This window comes from Oryctolagus cuniculus, chromosome 15, assembly GCF_051225735.1.
Source record: "Oryctolagus cuniculus isolate XC-2025 breed Fujian yellow rabbit chromosome 15, ASM5122573v1, whole genome shotgun sequence".
Taxonomy (NCBI): domain Eukaryota; kingdom Metazoa; phylum Chordata; class Mammalia; order Lagomorpha; family Leporidae; genus Oryctolagus; species Oryctolagus cuniculus.
In genome coordinates this window covers 82,342,309-82,362,009 of record NC_142881.1, presented here as the reverse complement: position 1 = coordinate 82,362,009, position 19,701 = coordinate 82,342,309, and the positions used below count along the sequence as shown (strand labels likewise).

The 19,701-nt window shown below is 44.7% G+C and overlaps 1 long non-coding RNA gene across 10 annotated transcripts in view; it reads left to right on the top strand.

Moving 5' to 3' along the window:
- Positions 1-3,068: 3,068 nt before the first annotated feature.
- The window catches only part of LOC149122116 (uncharacterized), a 137,885-nt gene continuing 121,252 nt past the window's right edge, over positions 3,069-19,701 (top strand). For 3 of the 10 annotated variants that reach the window (XR_016221769.1, XR_016221764.1, XR_016221765.1), the window contains exons 1-2: positions 3,097-3,582; positions 19,252-19,358. This is a non-coding gene — a long non-coding RNA (uncharacterized LOC149122116). Of the gene's footprint in view, positions 3,583-19,244; positions 19,359-19,701 lie in introns of all 10 variants that reach the window. The other 7 variants (XR_016221766.1, XR_016221772.1, XR_016221768.1 and 4 more) reach the window with 7 other exon arrangements.

Below are 19,701 nucleotides of genomic sequence, written 5' to 3'. Positions count from 1 at the left end.
CTTCAGATCGGCATAGCTCTGGCTGTAGTGGCCATTTTGGGGATGAATCAATGGAAGGAAGACCTTTCTCTCTGTCTCTGTCTCTCACTGTCTAACTCTGTCAAATAAATAAATAAATTTTAAAAAAGAGAGAGAGGTCTCCATCCGATGGCCCACTCCCCAGCTGGCTGCGCTGATCTGAAGCCAGGAGACAGGAACTTCCTCCGGATCTCCCACGTGGTGCAGGGGTTCAAGGACCAGGCCACAGCAGAGAGCCAGATCGGAAGCCAAGCAGCCTGGCCCCGAACCGGTGACTATATGGGATGCCAGCGCCCCAGGCCAGGGCGTTAGCCCTCTGCACCACAACACTAGCCCCAGCCAAAGCAATTCTAAGAGAGAAGTTTAGAGCAAGAAATACCTACAAGAAGAAAGTTTTCAAATAAGCAATCTGTTGTCATAGCTCTAATAACTAGAAATAGGAAAAGAACAGCTAAGCCTAAAGTTAGCAGAGGGGAGATAATAAATATCAGAGAAGCCATAGGGATCAGGAAGAGAATAGGAGAGACCAATAAAACCAAGAGTTGGCTCTTTGAGAAGACAAAACAATTTGACAAATCCTTAGCTAGGCCAGGGAAAAAAGGGGGCTCAAATAAAATCAGAAATGAAAGAGAGAACATTAAAACTGATACCACAAATACACAAAGGATTATAGGAGGTCACTTTATCAATTACACAGCCATACAGAAAAACGGATAGATTCCTAGATACATATAACCCACCAAACTGAATCATGAAGGAATAGAAAAGTTGAGTAGATAAATAATGGGTAAAGAAATTAAATCATTGATAAAAATTCTCTTACCAAAGAAAGCCCAGGACCTGACGCCTTCATTGCTGAATTCTACTAATAATTTATAGTAGAAATCATACCGGTCCTTTTCAAACTTTTCAAAAATATTGCAAAAGAAGCTATACTGTCAAACTTATTTTATGAGGCCAGCATTACTGTAAAACCAAAACCAGACAAGGATACTGCAGTGAAAGAAAATTACAGGCCAATATTCCTGACGAATGTGATTGCAAAAATTCTCAATGAAATACTAGCAAATGGGATTCAATAGTGCATGAAAAGGATCATGGGTCATCACAGAGTGGGACTTATCTCAGAGATGCAAGGATGGTTCAACACAGGGAAGTCTGTAAATATGATATATCACATTAACAGAATTAAGGACAAAAACTGTATTATCACCTTGAAAGATGCAGAAAAAGCATTGGACAGAATTCAGCATTGTTTTAGGATAAAAGCTGTCAACAAGCTAGTGAAAGTGGAAGAAGGACTGTACCACTTCACGATGAAAACCATATATGACCAATCCACAGGTAACATCATACTTAATGGGGAAACATTGAAAGTTTCCCTCTAAGATGAGGAATGAGACAAGGATGCCTAATTGTATCATTATTTGACATAGTAGTAGAAGTCCCAGCCAGAGCAATTAGGCAAGAGAGAAATAAAACGGCAATAAAATCAGAAAGAAAGAAGTTAAATTGTCCTTATTTGCATGTGAAATAATCTTACATGTAGAAGACACTGAATACTCCTCCTCCAATTGTTAGCACCAAAAATAAATTCAGTAAAGTTGCAGGATGAAGAATCAGCAACAAAGACTAGACAAGTTTCTACACACTGATAACAAACTGTCCAAAAGAGGCATGAAGAAAACTCCATGCACAATAGCTACCAAAAATATGAAAAAATTAATCAGGGGGGTGAAAAACTTGTATAATGGAAATGGAGGAAGACACAAATAAATGGAAAGATATTTTATGACTTTGGATTGGAATAATTAGTAATACTTTTTAAATGTCCATCCTACCCAAACAATCTATAGATTCAATGAAATTCTTATCAAAATTCCAGTAACACTTTTCATAGAAATGGAAGAAACAATCCTGAAATTCATAGGAAACCACAGGAACCTTAAATCCCCAAGCCATCTTGAGCAAACAGAATAAAGCTGGAGGCATCACACTACTTACTCTCAAAATATACAGAATGATATAGTAATCAAAACATTGTACTGGTATAAAAATAGACACAATAGAACATAATAGAGATCCCAGAAACAAGTCAGAATGTTTATGATCAATTTATTTTTTTTAAACTTTTATTAAGTAAAAATGATTTCCAAAGTACAGTTTATGGATTACAATGGTTTCCCCCCCATAACTTCCCTCCCACCCGTAGCCCTCCCATCTCCCGCTCCCTCTCCCCTTCCATTCACATCAAGATTCATTTTCAATTATTTGATCAATTTATTTGTGAAAAAATTGCCGAGAACACATAATTGAGAAAGGACAGTCTCTTTGATATGGGATGTTGGGACTACTGGATAACCACACGCAGAAATATGAAGTCAGGCTTTTATCTCACAGGACATAAATGTAAGACTTGAAACTGTGAAATCTAATAGAAGGAAACATAGGAAAAAGCTAGTCTGGGCAGTTATTATTTGGGATATGAACCTCAAAGCACAGGTAACAAGCGTGAAAGAGACAAGTGGGATTACCTCACACAAGAAAACAATCAACAGAGTAAGGGGAAAACAGTTGAAACCATACATCTAGTAAGGGGTCAATATCAAACAGATAAGGTGCTCATATTAAATAGTAACCAAATCAATAACTCAGCTGAAAAATGGGCAAAAGATCTGACTAGAAATTTGTCAAAATAAGATGTACAAATAGCTAACATGTGTATGAAAACAAATTCAGCATCTCTATTCATCAGAGAAATGCAGATTAAAACCACCATGAGATGTCATGTCACACCTGTTAGAGTGGCTGCCATAAAAATGAGAAAGATAATATATCGGAGGAGATATGGAGAAAGAAAGATAATATATCGGAGGAGATGTGGAGAAAGGGAAACACTCATACTCTGTTGGTGGGAATGTAAATTAGTACAACCGCTATGGAAAATAGTATGGTTGTTCCTCAAAAAATTCTGCAACCCACCATTTGCCCACCTTGGCCAAGGCCCGGGCAGCTGCCGAGGCCGGCAGTCTGTGGGGCTCCATTTTGCTTCTCCTTTGGGCTGAAGACTTTTTTTCTTCATCATTTCTTCCCCCAGCCATGGACAGGGCCTCTGGGTCCAGGGACGACAACCACACGAGAACTCTGGGGCAGCTGTGTCGGTTGCAGCATTCAAGTCGCAAGTACTTGATCCGGCACCTGCAGCCTCCCTGGATCCCAAGGGCCGAGCAGCCGGAAGCGCACCTGCACACAGTTGTGGGAGGCGGGCAGCGTCCCGCGGGACAACGGCTGCGCCTGGACGCCCACCCCGTGGGCAGCGCTCCCCGGCGGGACGCTGTGACCGGAAGTGCTGCTGGCGCGTGACCTGCTGCTCCCGCGCGCCTGGGTTCCAGCCTGAGCGTTGAAGAAACGGCCAGGAGCCGCCAGGAGCTGGTGTCTGAGGCTGGGAAAGACCCAGCCCAGCCAAGGGTCAGGCCCGTGGCGGCCACGCCGTTTTCGGGGACGTGCTGGAACTCTCTTCGTGATTTTCTGCGGGGGCCCTAGCGGTTCTCCACGGCGGCTTCCGTAAGTTTTCACCGCAGGACTTTCAGTTTTGTTCCTGAGAAACGGGTATTTTCCCCTCCTACAGGGAAGGTTGATGGAGGAAGGAAGGTGTGGAAAAGAGGGAGAGAGGGGGAGAGAGAGTAGGAGACGGGAGAAGAGAGAGGAAGGAGGGAGGGAGGGAGAGTGAGCAAGAACTTTTCCCGCCGGCCCTGTGAACATCTTGTGGCCAGAAGTACCCGTGGCGCCTCAGTGAGAAGAGGCCATCGCCGCCTCTCTTTTCTGAATCGTACTGAAGTGTGACCTGTGCTGCAGTGAGCTTGCGGAATTCACAGGTGTACAGCTGAGGGACTGTCACAGACCCAGCACGCGTGGCACTAGTGTTAGGATGAAAGTAAAAACAGAGCCGGCGCCGCGGCTCACTAGGCTAATCCTCCGCCTTGCGGCACCGGCACACCGGGTTCTAGTCCCGGTCGGGGCGCCGGATTCTGTCCTGGTTGCCCCTCTTCCAGGCAGCTCTCTGCTGTGGCCAGGGAGTGCAGTGGAGGATGGCCCAAGTGCTTGGGCCCTGCACCCCATGGGAGACCAGAATAAGCACCTGGCTCCTGCCATCAGATCAGCGCGGCGGCCATTGGAGGGTGAACCAACGGCAAAAGGAAGACCTTTCTCTCTGTCTCTCTCTCTGTTCACTCTGTCAAAAAAAAAATAAAAATAATAATAAAAAAGAAAGTAAAAACAGAACCGTACTGAAACCCAGGACTCCCTCTTGGGCTGTGTTCCACCACTGCTCTGGTCTTCTGATGCCCAGTTTTATTTTTCCCGGATATGTGTGTCTTGCTTTTGTGGGGCAGCGTTATCTTTGTGAGGGTCGTCTGCATTCTTCCAGTGGGTCATGGAAGGCTCGTTCCCGCGGCTCTAGCGTTCCTGCCTCCATGGCCATTGGAGTAGTTCTGTCCGCGTTCTAGTGCAGCTCCTCTGTGAATGTCTGCAGCAGAGAGCTACCATGATAGGGCCCTGTAGTTATGGTGTGTGTGTGTGTGTGTGTGTGTGTGTGTGTGTGTTTCTTTTTCAAATCTTGTAGTGTCGGCTGGAACCGCGGCTCACTAGGGTAATCCTCTGACTGCGGCGCCAGCACCCTGGGTTCTAGCCCCAGTTGCGCCGGATTTTGTCCCGGTTGCTCCTCTTCCAGTCCAGCTCTCTGCTGTGGCCTGGGCGGGCAGTGGAGGATGGCCCAAGTACTTGGGCCCTGCACCCACTTGGGAGACCAGGAGGAAGCACCTGGCTCCTGGCTTCGGATCAGTGCAGTGCGCCGGCCATAGTGGCCATTTGGGGGCTGAACCAACGGAAGGAAGACCTTTCTGTCTCTCTTTCACTAACTCTATCTGTCAAAAAAAAAAAAAGTTTCTAGAAAAACTGGAATTAAAATGTAAGCTTACTTTGATGCAAAACAGTTTTGAAATCCATGCGTCATTTCTTATACACGCTTTACCTGATCTTTTAGAAGCGTCTTTGTACACATGGCTTTCAAAAAGTTTTGCACCAACATAAACTGAGCTCTTATCCCAGTTTCCCGCCAATTTTTGCAGCCCCCTCAGACTTGCTCTCCACTCCTGATGTCTTTCACCAGCCGTGGGTTTTGTCTGTTCTGGAGTGTCCTGTTAGTGGAATGAGACGTCATGTTGCTTCCAGAGCCTGTGGCTCAGCCATGCTTGCTGCTGCACAGAACCCTCGTGTGTTCCCTGTGATGGCTGAGCACCCTGCAGGATGTGAGCAGACCCGTGTTGGCAGCTGGCAACCCCTTCTTACTCTGATGGCCATTTGCATGGTTTCCCGTGTTTGGCTGTGATGAGCAAAGGTGCTGTTATATGTGATCTTGTCCCAGTCTGCCTGTGGATGTGCATTTTCATTGTTCTGGGGGAAATACACCTACCAATAAGCTAGCTGGCTTCTAGAGTAGTGTAAGGTTTTTGAAGAACTTGCTAAACTGGTTTACAATGTGGTTGTACCATTTTATACTCTCTAAGGTGATGTTTGGGAATTCTGTTTTCTCCCCATCCTTGCCCACATTCAGGGCCATCAGTTGTTTTACACTAGCCATTGTATTGTGTAAGAGCACCCCATGTGGTCTTTTTTTTTTTTTAAAGATTTTTTTTATTTATTTGAAAGTCAGAGTTATACAGAGAGGGGAGAGAGAGAGAGAGAGAGAGAGAGAGAGAGAGAGAGAGAGAGAGAGAAAGAAAGAAATGTCTTCCATCTGATGGTTCACTCCCCAATTGACCACAATGGCTGGAGCTGCACAGATCCAAAGCCAGAAGCCAGCAGCTTCTTCCAGGTCTCCCATGCGGGTGCAGGGGCCCAAGGACTTGGGCCATCCTCCACTGCTTTCCCAGGCTATAGCAGAGAGCTGGATTGGAAGTGGAGCAGCCGGGTCTCAAACCGGCTCCCATATTGGATGCTGGTGTTTCAGGCCAGGGCATTAACCCACTGTGTCACACTTTCAGGCCCCTCCATGGGGTCTTAATCTGCATTTCTCTAATGACTAATGATGCCCAGCACTTTTATTGTGGCCTGCAAGGAGGGGCTTCTTGTCCATTCACAGCATTCCATCATGAAGTGTCCAAGACTTCTGCTCATATTTTATTTTTAAAATGTTGATTTTAATGGACATACAATATTTATCTTTATTTGTGGGATACAGTATTCTAATTCAGTACTTGTATACAGTATGTAATGACCAAATCAGGGTAATGAGCATTTCTACATCCTTATGTATTTTGTTTAGAGCCGTAGAGTTCCTGTCTTCTGGTTCTTTTCAGAACAGTGGGTTACTCTGAACTGCACCTGCTCTCTTGTGGTGTTGAACACTGGAACTTATTCTAACTGTATTCTGATACCTGTTACTCAACCTGTCCCTGCCCTCCTCCTCTCTACCCTTCCTACTTTAATATTCACTATTTTCCTACTGAAGTATGTGATCTTGTCCCAGTCTGCCTGTGGATGTGCATTTTCATTGTTCTGGGGGAAATGCATACTTCCTGCTACTTTGGGCATTTCCTGGCTTGGATGAATATGAATATAGCCACTGTAAACACTTATCACTAGCTTTTTTGCAAATATATATTTTCATTTCTCTTGAGTAAATATCTAGAGATGAATTTCTAGGTTGTATACTAAATGTATGTTTCACTTGAAAAGAAATGGTTAAACCACTTTCCTAGAATGGCTGCTTGGAGTGGGAATTTGGCTTAGTAGGTAAAATACTACATGGGACACCCATGTCCCTAATCGGAGTACCTGGGATTGAGTCCCAGCTCCACTTCTAATTCCAACTTGCTGCTAATGCACAGCTTTAGAGGCAGCAAGCTAATGGCTCAAGTAGTTGAATTTCTGTCACCGGGGTGGGAGATTCAGCTTTAGTTCCCAGTTTTAGGCTTCAACCTGGTCCTGCATCTGCTGTTGGGTAATGAACCAGCAAATAGGAGGTCTGTTTCTTTGTCTTTCAAATAAATAAATAAATAATAAACATAAAATCACTGTTGCATTTTGGGTTTGTGGGTGTTTTAGTTGCTTTATATTCTCCCCAAGAATTTTCTTTTTTTCCTGGTAAATGTTTACTATAACGGTTAGTTGTTATTGCTTAGTTTGATCAAGGTCTAGTGTTGCTGAGAAGCATCTCAAAATGGAGTCTAGCATTAAGACATTAACTGTGGAGGTGATAATTGAATTCTGCATGTTGCGATTTGATCTTTAGGGCCAGTCTGACCTATGCGTGTCTTCCTTAATTTAAGGAGTTGATTTTTAATAAAGAATTGACTCATAATCATTATAATGAATACAGAGGGACTACAAGCTAAGGGAGCGAGACTGAGGCCTGATAAATCTCCATTTGCAGCAAGGGTCAAGCCAGCATCTGTCTTCTTGTAGTCATATTGTCAGTACTACTGCAGCATCAGGGTGTGGCTGGGGCTTGGGCGATTGCTGCATACGCCTCTTAGATGAGAGGAATGGCACTCGTTGGATCTGGGGCTCAAGTCTGAACTTAGCACTGTGAGGTCCCTCGTGCCTGGCCTGGTTGTGCATCTACGGGTACAGTGTCAGCACTTAGCTCACCGCCAGTGTTCGGGCCATGCTGCTCTCTTCTCTTGACTCGATGTCCCCTGGGAGGCAGAGTTCTGGGACTGGGTTGGCAGCTGGTACCAACTTGTAATTTTCTCCAACTTTTTAAGACAGAGTATACATTTGCTACAGAATATGAAATATGCTAACATTCTTGTCGAACACTTTGGGTGTTAATGTGAATTTTTTTTACCCTTTGACAGAAAATGTCATGGATATTTTAAGAGGAAAAAGGGAGAAGGGGTATGAATTCCCTCGTGGTGCCATCCTTCTGGAATGACAATATATTCTCATCTTAACTTCCTTACCTGTAACTTTTATCTGAGAACCTTTCCTGTGTCATGTCTGGTAGCTTGTTAGTTTCCAGTAGCATATATTTTAGATGAAGTTTTCATCTTTTTGATGACACTGTCATATATTCGATCTTGACTTTGAGTCTACTGTCTTGCATTCTTGCTTGTCCTAATAAAATCTCCTCTGTCTTTTGCCATGGCTCAGCCATCTCTTAAAGTCATGAGTCGGGAAGCTGAGTCTTGCATTAGCTTCTGCTATGTTGATACTTCATACCCATTTCTCTTCCAAAGTTGTGATTTTTGGGTGGAATAAAAATTAAAATATAATCACAATCTCTATCTATGTTCTTCACTTTTCCTCTGGGTCTCTGAAATCTTTCTATGTGCAAATCATTTGCTTTTGATTTTACTTACTTTGAGTAATAGGGGAGAGGTTCATGTCTGTGAGCTGCATACATATTATAAGACTCCCATCATGCATCAGGTTCATGTTTCAGGGGAGCACATGTCTGTCACAGCAATGCTTGGTCACCTAAGCCTGTCATGTTGGTTACTATTTCCTCAAACAGAGTCCATCACGTTAAAGCACCAAAGGTAAAGTTTTATAAGGATTGGTGAGAAGATCACAGGAACATTGTATTAGTCTGCTTTTGGTTCCTTTAACTAAAATATCTTCAATTAAAATCTTTTTCTTGGAAAGGCTTGATTTCAGTGTATAATTTGGAGGTCACAGTTCATGATTAGGTGGCCCCATAATCTAGCATCTGATGGAGACTGGTCATGGTGAGTATGGAGGAATAATTATGTGGTGAGCCAGGCAGGTAAGAGAACAGCTGGCTAGAACTTTAATAATTATTTCTTTGAGAACCACTTCCAAGGGCACACCTCTGTGGCCTAAAACCTCCCACCCAACACACCTCCCAGGTGCCATAATTAGATCAAGTCTGTGTCTTTAATCCATCAACCTTCAATGTTAAGATAGTGGAGTTAATTTAATTTTATTTTTTTAAGATTTATTTATTTATTTGAAAGTCAGAGTTACAGAGAGAAGGAGAGAGAGAGAGAGAGAGAGAGAGAGAGAGAGAGAGAAAGGTCTTCCATCTGCTGGTTCACTCCCCAGTTGGTCACAACAGCTGGTGCTGAGCTGATCCGAAGCCAGGAGCCAGGAGCTTCTTCTGGGTCTCCCATGTGGGTACAGGGGCCCAAGGACATGGGCCGTCTTCTACTGCTTTCCCAGGCCATAGCAGAAAGCTATGTAGCCAAGACTAGAACTGGCACCCATATGGGATGCTGGCCCTGCAGGAGGCAACTTTACCCACTACACCACAGCGCTGGCCCTGGTAGTAGAGTTTAGTGCTGTGGCATAATGGGTAAAGCTGCCACCTGTGGCGCCAGCGTCCCACATGGGTGTGGGTTCAAGTACTTGCTGCTCCTCTTCCGATCCAGCTTTCTGCTATGCCCTGAGAAAGCAGTGGAAGATGGCTCAAATCCTTGGGCCCCTGCACCCACATGGGGGACCCAGAGGAAGCTCCTGGCTTTGGATCAGCCCAGCTCTGGTTATTGCAGCCATTTGGGGAGTGAACCCGTGGATGGAAGACCTCTCATGCACTTTCTTACTCTCACTCACTCTGTCTCTGTCTCTGTCTCTGTCTCTGTTTCTCTCTTTCCCTCTGCTTCTCTGTAATTCTACTTTTCAAATAAAACAAATAAATTAAAAAAAAAACAGTAGAGTTTAACCATCTTGTATGAGTTTGGGGAAGACAGGTCTTATTCAACCCATGACAAATATTCAGGAGCCAGTAATTACCTATCTAACTATGTATCTATGTATCTGCATGGAGTGAAAATGTGTACCTCTGAGTAGGTCAGAAGCTCTCAGCAAAAGGAGTGTGTTGGCCGGAAAGAAACCACAAAACAGTTCTGCCATAGTGTCTCCTCTGCAGAGCATTGCTGGCTACCAAGCTCTTTTGGACATGGCAAGTGTTGTTTTCTCTCCAGTTTGTTCAGACTCCTCTGTAGATTCTGGATGTTTCTATTTATCCAGAATGTCTGGTGCTCATCCTCCACAGGCAGAATTGAGAACATACAATTTTAACACTGAAACAGGCCAGAGATTCTTCCTACTTTAATCCTTCTCTTTGTATGCCTGTTCTCTTATCTGTAAAAGTGGACATAATGGTGCCTTTCGCTATTGGAAATCCAATAGGATCATGTATGGAGCGGTACCCAGGATAGATAGTATGTGGCATGTGGCATGTGCACAAATGACTTTGAGCCATAGTCTGTCACATTCTGGCACTGGACACTGATTTATCCTTTCACTTCGAGAATCCTTTTCTTTCTGACTTCCTTCTCTCTTGCTTTACGACAGCTCACTGTCTTTGCAAAGCCCCAGGCTGTGGTTTGTAGAATTCTCCTTGGAAACCACAATAGCATTTACTCATTTCCATCCTATCTTAAACTTTCCATTTTTGCATTAGTTTCACAAAGAGCACTGACAGAAGCTTGTGAATTCCATTTGAAAATTCTCTTTTATCTAGGAATAGAGCTCAAGTTATACAGACTTGAAAGCACTAAGAGACTGTGGGTGCTCTTAAGTTTTCTGAACGAGTTTAAGGCTCTAATTGCTTCATTGTTGTCCAGTCAAATTATTCTCAGTCTGGATACCAGGTTCTTGAAGGAGTGGTTAAAACATCCATAGCCCCTATCTCAGTACTTGTGTTTGCTCCAGCTCTTACTCCTGGCTCCAGTTTCCTGCCGATGTAGACCTGGGAGGCAGTGGTCTCTCTGTTGGGTTTGGGCCCTGTTTTCATTCTTTTTCTTTTTTTAAAGATTTATTTATTTGAAAGGCAGAGTTAGGGAGCCAGAGAAATATTCTGTTGGTTCATGGCCCAATGGCTGGGGCTGGGCTAGGGCAGACTGGGCTGAAAGCAGGAGCTTCATCTGGTTCTCCCATGTAGGTGGCAGGGGTGCAAGCACTTGGACCATCTTCCACTGATTTCCCAGGTGCATTAGCAGTGAATTGGATTGGAAGTAGAACAGCTGGGATTTGAACTGGTGCCCATATGGGATGATGACATCACAGACAGTGGCTTAACCCACTGTACCACACCAGCCCTTGAGTGATTTTTTCGCACTTTGAATTATTACTGTGTGATTCTTTTACCATCTGAATTATTTCTCAATAGGCAGATCCTGGTGTTTTCTGTAGATAACAGTTTCATTAGCTGAGACAACATGAGTAACTTATTCCACATCTGATTCGCAAGAAGGTTTGAGGTATTTGTAGCTATATCCTAATCACTTCTCACTGTATTTTAGTTATTTACAATAGCGGGCAATTGCTTGAGGGCAGGGATCAAGCTTCATCCTTAAATTTTCTTTGCCTAGAATGCAGCCTCATAAAAAAATAACAATAGCCACTATCTGTTGAGCTTCTATTAGGAGCCAACTGCATTATCTTATTTAATCACCACAGCAACCACTGGGATACATGCAGTTACATCTCTTTCTTTATGGATCAGACAATGGCATTGTAGAGAGGTTAGTTAATAGGCTCACATTTCCTACTGTAAAGTGGTAAGGCTGTGGTTCAAATGCCACTGGTCAAACTCCAGGGCCAGGCTCTGAGATGCTGCACTGTTTTATTTTGTGTTTGGGGCATCAAGCACAACTGAATTGAACACCTGACTTCTTCTTTCTCACCAGAGTGCTTAGGTAAGATGGGATCAGATATTTTTTAGAATTATCTTCCTTCTCAAAGCCCACTCTTTCTCTTAAATTTCTGAAATCCAAGTTGTAACATCTAATATATATTTTAAGCTTTACCCAACTGTTTCATCTTTTACTACCATGGAATGATATGACAGCGGAGTGAACCAGTGGATGGAAGACACCCCCCCGCCCCTCCTTCTCTATGTAACTCTGACTTTCAAATAAATAAATAAATATTTAAAAAAAGATTTATTTAAAAAAGAAAAGTCTAGGGTGACATTTTGGGTTACTTCCTTCACTGTCTGCTATCCTTCCGTCCAGTTCTTGTCTGGAATAGGTCATATTCTCTCTCTCTCTCTTTCTTTTCCGGATAGGCAGAGTTAGACAGTGAGGGGGGGGTGGAGAAAGGTCTTCCTTTTCCATTGGTTCACCCCCAAAATGGTCGCTATGGCCGGTGTGCTGCACTGATCCGAAGCCAGGAGCCAGGTACTTCCTCCTGGTCTTCCATGTGGGTGCAGGACCCAAGCACTTGGGCCATCCTCCACTGCCCTCCTGGGCCACAGCAGAGAGCTGGACTAGAAGAGGAGCAACAGGGACAGGATCCGGCGCCCCAACCAGGACTGGAACCTGGGGTGCCGGCTCCACAGGCTGAGGATTAGCCTAGTGAGCTGCAGTGCTGGCCACCAGCCCTTCTTTTTAAGGCAGGCATTAATGAGACTTTGGGTAAGGTACAGGCTGAAGTCCTACTCACTTCTAGGAACAAAACACATTTTCATTCTCAGTTTTCTACAATGCTTGAAGGCAGTTGTACTTTGGAGATGGTCTCCCCCGAACACCTGCAGGGTACAGCTTTGGGACTCGGAAATCAGGATTTGGGACTTGGACCAGGATCACTGCCTCCCACACGTGTCCCTAAAGATGCAGTATTTATGGAATGGAGCTGGTTTAAAGGGGGATGCTGAAGTGAAAAATTGAGAAAATAGGCTATTTTCAGCTGTGCTTGTAAAGCTTGGAAAATCAGGAGCCACATAGAGGATTTCCTGCTAGGACAGACTCCCTGTAGGCCTTTCTGCCAGACTTTCATTAACAGAGTCCCCATCACCGACTCGAATCAGGCCCTGACTCTGGTCGGATTGCTTTGCAGGGATTTGTTCTGAGCAAGTTGGTGGCAAACGCTTCACTTTAGACACGGCCAAGAAGGAGAATGTGGTTTTGTTTGGTGATAAAATGCAATTGCAGCTATTGGGGAAAAAATAGGAAAGGAGAGAGTCTCTGATGTGTGTTTTTAGCATGGCATTAGGACCTGTAGAGCTATAGCCTAGAAGTGACTAATTGGCTCCAGTGTAGAAGTCAGGACATGCCCTGACTTAGGTTAAGCTCTAAATAATATGTAGGGAGAAATGACTTAGTTTGGCAGCCCACAGCAGACTTGCCACAATTTGCCCATAGGGAGAAGGAATTCAAAATTTATTAGTTTCCTATTCAGGCTCTTGATCAGTTATTATGTTATGTTAGTTACCTTTATAAAAACTCCTTTGAAAATAACTTTTTTTTTATTTTTATTTTTTGACAGGCAGAGTGGACAGTGAGAGAGAGAGAGACAGAGAGAAAGGTCTTCCTTTTGCCGTTGGTTCACCCTCCAATGGCCGCCGCGACCGGTGCGCTGTGGCTGGCGCACCGCGCTGATCCGATGGCAGGAGCCAGGTGCTTCTCCTGGTCTCCCATGGGGTGCAGGGCCCAAGCACTTGGGCCATCCTCCACTGCACTCCCTGGCCACAGCAGAGAGCTGGCCTGGAAGAGGGGCAACCGGGACAGAATCCGGCGCCCCGACCGGGTCTAGAACCTGGTGTGCCAGCGCCGCAAGGCGGAGGATTAGCCTAGTGAGCCACGGCGCTGGCCTAAAATAACTATTTTTTTAATCACTCCAATTTTATAAATTAAGACACAGAAGACTTAGCACTACGTCACACGTTTGGTCATGATGGGACCCAGATCTGATATCACAGCCCACGATTTACAAGTGGCAGATCAGTGTTTTTTATACATGGCTTAATCTCAATATAGGATCTGCTTCATTATAAACACACACACACACACTCACATACGTGTGCACATGCACGCAGGGAAAGAAATCAATGGCCCACAAGCATCTATGGAGGAAGTGTGATTATAAGGAAGACATCCTTGAGTTTACAGGGAATAAACCTTTCCTGATCAATCTCACTCCCTTTGTTGATAGTTACTGGATATAAAAAGTTGTGAGGAAAGACCTTAATAATGATCTTCTTGAGGGGCCAGCACTGTGGCATAGTGGGTAAGGCTGCCTACTTGTGACGCTAACATCCCATATGGGCACTGATTCAGGTCCTGGCTGCCCTCCTTGCGCAGCTCCCTGTTAATGGCCTGGGAAAGCAATGGAAGATGGCCCAAGTGTTTGGGCCCCTGTTACCCATGTGGGAGACCTGGGTGAAGCTCCTGGCTTTAGTGTGGTCCAGTGCTGGCCATTGCAGCCATCTAGGGAGTGAACCAGCAGATGGACAATCTTTCTTTCTTTCCCTCTCTGTAACTCTTTAAATAGAAAGTCCTAAAACATGACTGGACTAGTAGTTGTGGCAGTGGGCCATTTTTCTTGTACTCTTGCCAGCTATGACCCCTTCCCTTTGCAGGCATTTCCTCCTCCCTCCTGTGACCCTGCTTAGATGTACACACTGGGACTCCATGTAAAGCTCCTGGCTCTGGGTGCACTCCTGAAGGCTGACTGTGTCACAGCTTGTTTCTGTGTTCATGCTACTGACGGAGCCCTTTACATTTTGGAGATCTCTCTCTCTTCCAGCCACTGGAAGGCTGACAATGGCACCAATTTTAAGTCCTGATACAACCCTGACATGTGCCTTGAATCTTTGTGGAGGGGCAAGGGTGGGCTTCTGAGAAGGGTGGGGAGCTAGTGGTGGGTGTGAAGCAGTGCAGGGCAGAAGTGGAGATGAGCAGGTGGCCAAGCTAAGTTTAGGCAGTGAAGTCCAAATAGCAATGATCTGGGGTAAGATGAGAAGGCCCAGACATTCCTTGACTTGGCTGGGAGAGAGTGACCATCTCATCCAAGTGACAAGGAGACTAGGCCAGCAGCTGCTTTTGTTTCCATCCATTGTGGATCAGAGCAGCCCAACTCAGTGGTTTGAAACAATAAGGATTCAGTTAGCTTGATAATCTGCAGTAGCTGGAGTGCAGCTGGGCTGAGGGTGGGCGCCTTGGTTTTCCCTTCTATATAGGCCTCTCTACATTCACACCCCATCCCGCAAAAGGTATGTGGGGTTTCCTCACAGCCTGGTGGTGGGGCAATCAGGGTGAGCATTCCAGAGAACCTGGCAAAGCTGCAGGCCTTTGATGGTCTCCCCTTAGGTTGCATCACTTTGTACATTCTACTTATGGAGTCAGTGCAGAGGGCTGTCCCCATTCAAGGGGAGGGAACATGAGCGTTGGTTCAGAATCACATGGTAAGGGCAGCAGGTGAGATGAAGGAGGCTCCTGTGGTCATTTCGGGAAAGTCACAGAGGCCAACAGGAGCTGCAAAGAAGAGAAAGGGGGCAAAATGTGTTCTGGGCTTTCATTTAAGGATTTGTGTCTCACTCTCCCAATGGTTTTTTAATTCCATCCACAAGTGATGGATGGGTGCTGAGGAAGTTCACAGAGAGTGTTTTGTTCTGAGAATATTGAAACTTTTTCTGATAGAGGTAGCTCCATTATTGGCTTATTTTATCCCAGTTACAGCTTTAGTGCAATGGGTGCAATTTGTCTTCTGGTGGACTAGGGAAGTGGAGGTCTCTTCTAGTTGGAGAGACAGCAGAGGAAGGCCTGAAGAATTTGTTCAGAACATTGTGTGTGTGTATGTGTGTGTGTACCTGTACCTTTCAGAAGGTAAGTGGTTACACAAATGAACTGCAGTGCAAAAAGGCTGAGGCACTGTAAACTAAGCCCTGGAGACCAACTCAACAAAGAGAGAGGCTTTTTGACATTGTCTAGTCTCCAGGACAGATTCAGGCCCTGGAGCCCACAAGACAAGAAGAGTGTTTTATGTAGAGCTGTCCAAGGGTTCACCCATGCTTTTGACCCTGATGGGCAGAAGAGGCATCAGATAACAATTGCTTCCCCTGTGTCATGGGGAGCTGTGGCTCCAGTGGAGACAGGGTGAGGCTAAGACCTTTTAAAATTGCTAACTGGTATTTGATTTTTTAGAAAAATATTTTTAACTTTGAGAAATGGGTGTGTGTGCACATGTGTGTGTACACACACACAAGAGCTCCCAAATGCCGAATGACTCCCCAAATGCCAGCAACAGTTAGAGCTGGGCCAGGCTGAAGCCAGGAGCTAGGAACTCATGCTGGGTTTCCCAGGTGGGTTCAGGGACCCAAATACTTAAACCATCACCTTCTGCCTACCAGGTCCACATTAGCAGGAATCTGGAATCAGTAGTGGACCTGGGACTTGAACCCCGGTACTCAGATATGGGATGTGAATGTCCTAAGTGGCTTAACTGCTAGGCCATATGTCAGCCCTTTAGCTGTCATCTCTATAATGTCACTTCTGTTTTTCCTTTAAGATGTAGGAGATAAAGGTGATATAGGAAGGAATCTTTCTAGAGAACCCACTGCCATGGGGATGATAAGCATTCAGTGGATGAGTGGTCATCCAGCCTGATTTAGGGACTAGTACCTTTTCAACAGATGCCATGGTGCAGTGCACTTTGTGAGCTTTCATGGCTGCTGAATGTATCTGAATTGGGAAGGCTGGCACCTGGTTGGGATGAACGTGTGTGTGTTTGGGGGGGTAAATCTCACTTTTTAAGTTGTGATTTTCTTTCTGGATCATAACTACCTGAGAGAGTAGGGTTCTGTGCTTCTCTAAGGATGCAATATTTCTGTCAATGGCCCAACATTCCAAAATCCAACCATCATTTGAATATAAAATAGTGTTCTAAATTGTAACTGCCTTAGGAGTAGGTACTAATTTCCAGACTTTGTTTTATTTAGTTAAAATGTCAGTCAATCAGACAAGGGTTTTATATTAAAAGTGTTTCAGGTACTGGTGGTGGAAGAATGACCAAGTTTTTGCTTGCAAGTCATGAGCTTATTTTGGTGAGAAATATTTATCAAAATAAATGAAAGCATTTATGTGCAGATGATTTGGAGAATTGATAAGTGCTATGAGGGAAACAAACAGTAAAATAATAGAAATTGATCTAAGTGGTCATCAGGAGGGTCTTTCTGAAGGGTAGCATTTGAAAAGGAAATAGCCATCAGAAGACCATCAGAGCGAGACAAGAATGCAAGGACGCTTGCGCTGCAGCTCACTAGGCTAATCCTCTGCCTGTGGCACCGTCATCCTGGGTTCTAGTTCCGGTTGGGGTGCCGGTTCTGTCCTGGTTGCGCCTCTTCCAGTCCAGCTCTCTGCTGTGGCACGGGAAGGCAGTGGAAGATGGCCCAAGTGCTTGAGCCCTGCACCCGCATGGGAGACCAGGAGGAAGCACCTGGCTCCTGGGTTTGGATTGGTGCAGTGTGCCGGCCATGGTGGCCATTTGGGGGGTGAACCAACGGAAGGAAGACCTTGCTCTCTGTCTCTCTCTAACTCTGCCTGTCAAAAAAAAAAGTGCAAAGACATAGCAACTGGGCTATGATATGATATATATATCATACACACACACTTTCTCTATATATATACTTATATATAGTAATGAGTTTGGTTTACTGTAAGAGCAGTGAGGAGTTACTGGAGGGTTTCCACATGCAGGTAGTGAGATGTGGTTTAGTGTTTAGGAATATCACTCTAGCAGTGTGAAGAATGGACTGTAGAAGAACAAGATGGAGGCAGCAGGCTGACCCAGTGGCTTAGTTTAGGATGTAGCAGTGGAGATGGTGAACAGTGATTCAATGTCTGCTGTGTTGTGAAAGCTGAACCAGTGAGATTCGCATGTGGTTTGGGTGTGAACTGGAAGTAAACATGGAAAACTGTTAGCTTTTTGACCCAAGGAGCTGAGTGAATTGTCAGACCATTTTCTGAAAATGGAGAAGTGAAGTTAATGCTTGATTAGTCCAAGTTCAGAGTGGTAAATAGATGTCTTAAGTGAAAGTGTTGATTTGACTGCTGGATGTCTAATTCAAGGTGGAAATCAAGCCTTGAGTTACAGATTCGGGACTTAGCAGCCTAAAGATGGCATTTAAATTATTAGAATGGATAGGATCACCTAGGGGGAGAGGGGAGAGGAATGAAAAAATGGGAAGGCTAAACACAAGCTCTGTGTTTTGCTGACTTTAGAGATCTAGCAACTGCAGAAAGGTTGTGATGATTGGAGGAAATGCAGGCAGATGTGGAGTTCCGGGAACGAGGAGAAGCAAGTCCTTCAAGAAGGACTTCCTGATCAGCCCCCTCCAGTGCTGCTGGTAAGGCTTGCAGAGTGGGAACTGAGCACAAACTCTGTCCGGGCTTAGGTGACCTTGATAAAAGCCTTCTCAGTGGAGTGATGGGGACAGAATGAGATATAGAAAGTAGGTAACAGTGGGTGTGGAAATTTTATAGGAAAGTAAACAAAAGAAATAGAGCAGAGCTGGAGGGGAATGCATGATCAAATTAAGTTTCCCTTTTATTTCTAAACAGGAAATATTAATACATGACTTTCCAGGGGAGGAGGCAGAAAGGAGAGAGGGAGGAAGGGAGGGAGAAAGAAGATGACAAAGGCACATAGCCAAGGCAGTGTATTAGATGTTGTAAGATGAAATTATTTTATTTTTAATTATTTTAATTTTATTTATATATATTCTTTCTCTTTTTGGAAGTGAGGTTGTCAAGAGTGAGAAGGAATCTGTTTCACTAGGGACAGTAGTAGTCATGACTGTGAAAGTTGGATGTTGATGTGAGTTTTGAGGACATAAAACAAAATTAAGACCAGTTAGCATGATTATGGATTTTCTTATGGAATGATTTAGCTCCCAGTGTTAGGCAAAGGTATCTTTAAAGTGACAGATAAGCTATTCTTGTTCTTATGGGCCATAGCTTCTGTCTCTCTCTCTTTTTTTTTTTTATTTTGACAGGCAGAGTGGACAGTGAGAGAGAGAGAGACAGAGAGAAAGCTCTTCCTTTGCCATTGGTTCACCCTCCAATGGCCACCGCGACCGGCGCACTATGGCCGGCGCACGGCGCTGATCCAATGGCAGGAGCCAGGTGCTTAGTCTGGTCTCCCATGGGGTGCAGGGCCCAAGCACTTGGGCCATCCTCCACTGCACTCCCTGGCCACAGCAGAGAGCTGGCCTGGAAGAGGGGCAACCGGGACAGAATCCGGTGCCCTGACCGGGACTAGAACCTGGTGTGCCAGCGCCGCAAGGTGGAGGATTAGCCTAGTGAGCCGCGGCACCGGCCAGCTTCTGTCTCAATATTCAACTCTGCCATTATTGCATAGAAGTAGGCATAGATAATGTAGAAGTGAATGAATGCAGTTGTATTACAATAAAATTTACTCAAAAACTGGCAATCCATTTGGTGCAAGATGATTAATTTCTTCTGGTCTATCTGCTTGAGTGTGCAGGTACAGGCAGAAGATATGGGGTGTCAGTAGTCTCTTCTGCCAGCAAGTATGATGGAATAAGAAAAGGTGCTAGAATAGAAGATCAAGCATGTCTCCAAGAGATCTAGGTAAATGTGTTGTGCCATGGACTGTGAGTGGGTTAAGAGAGAAATGAGGATATGGGGGCAATGATGGAAAACGCAAAGAGGCCAAATCAAGAATTCCAGGTCTCTGTAAGATCAGAGAATTGCAGAGATTGAAGTGCTAGGCTCAGTTTGCTGAAAGTTGGAAGGTGGGGGATGGATAAAGGGAAGTATATGTAATAGAGACTGCTCAGAGGTAGAGTAGTTACTGGTGGTCTGGAAGGCAGGGGAATGGAATTGAACAGGAGGAAAGATTAATGAAATGAAGAAGAGAAGTTGTTGAGTTGAATCAGCAATGTATTTTCCAAGAATGGTGATGTATGAGGAT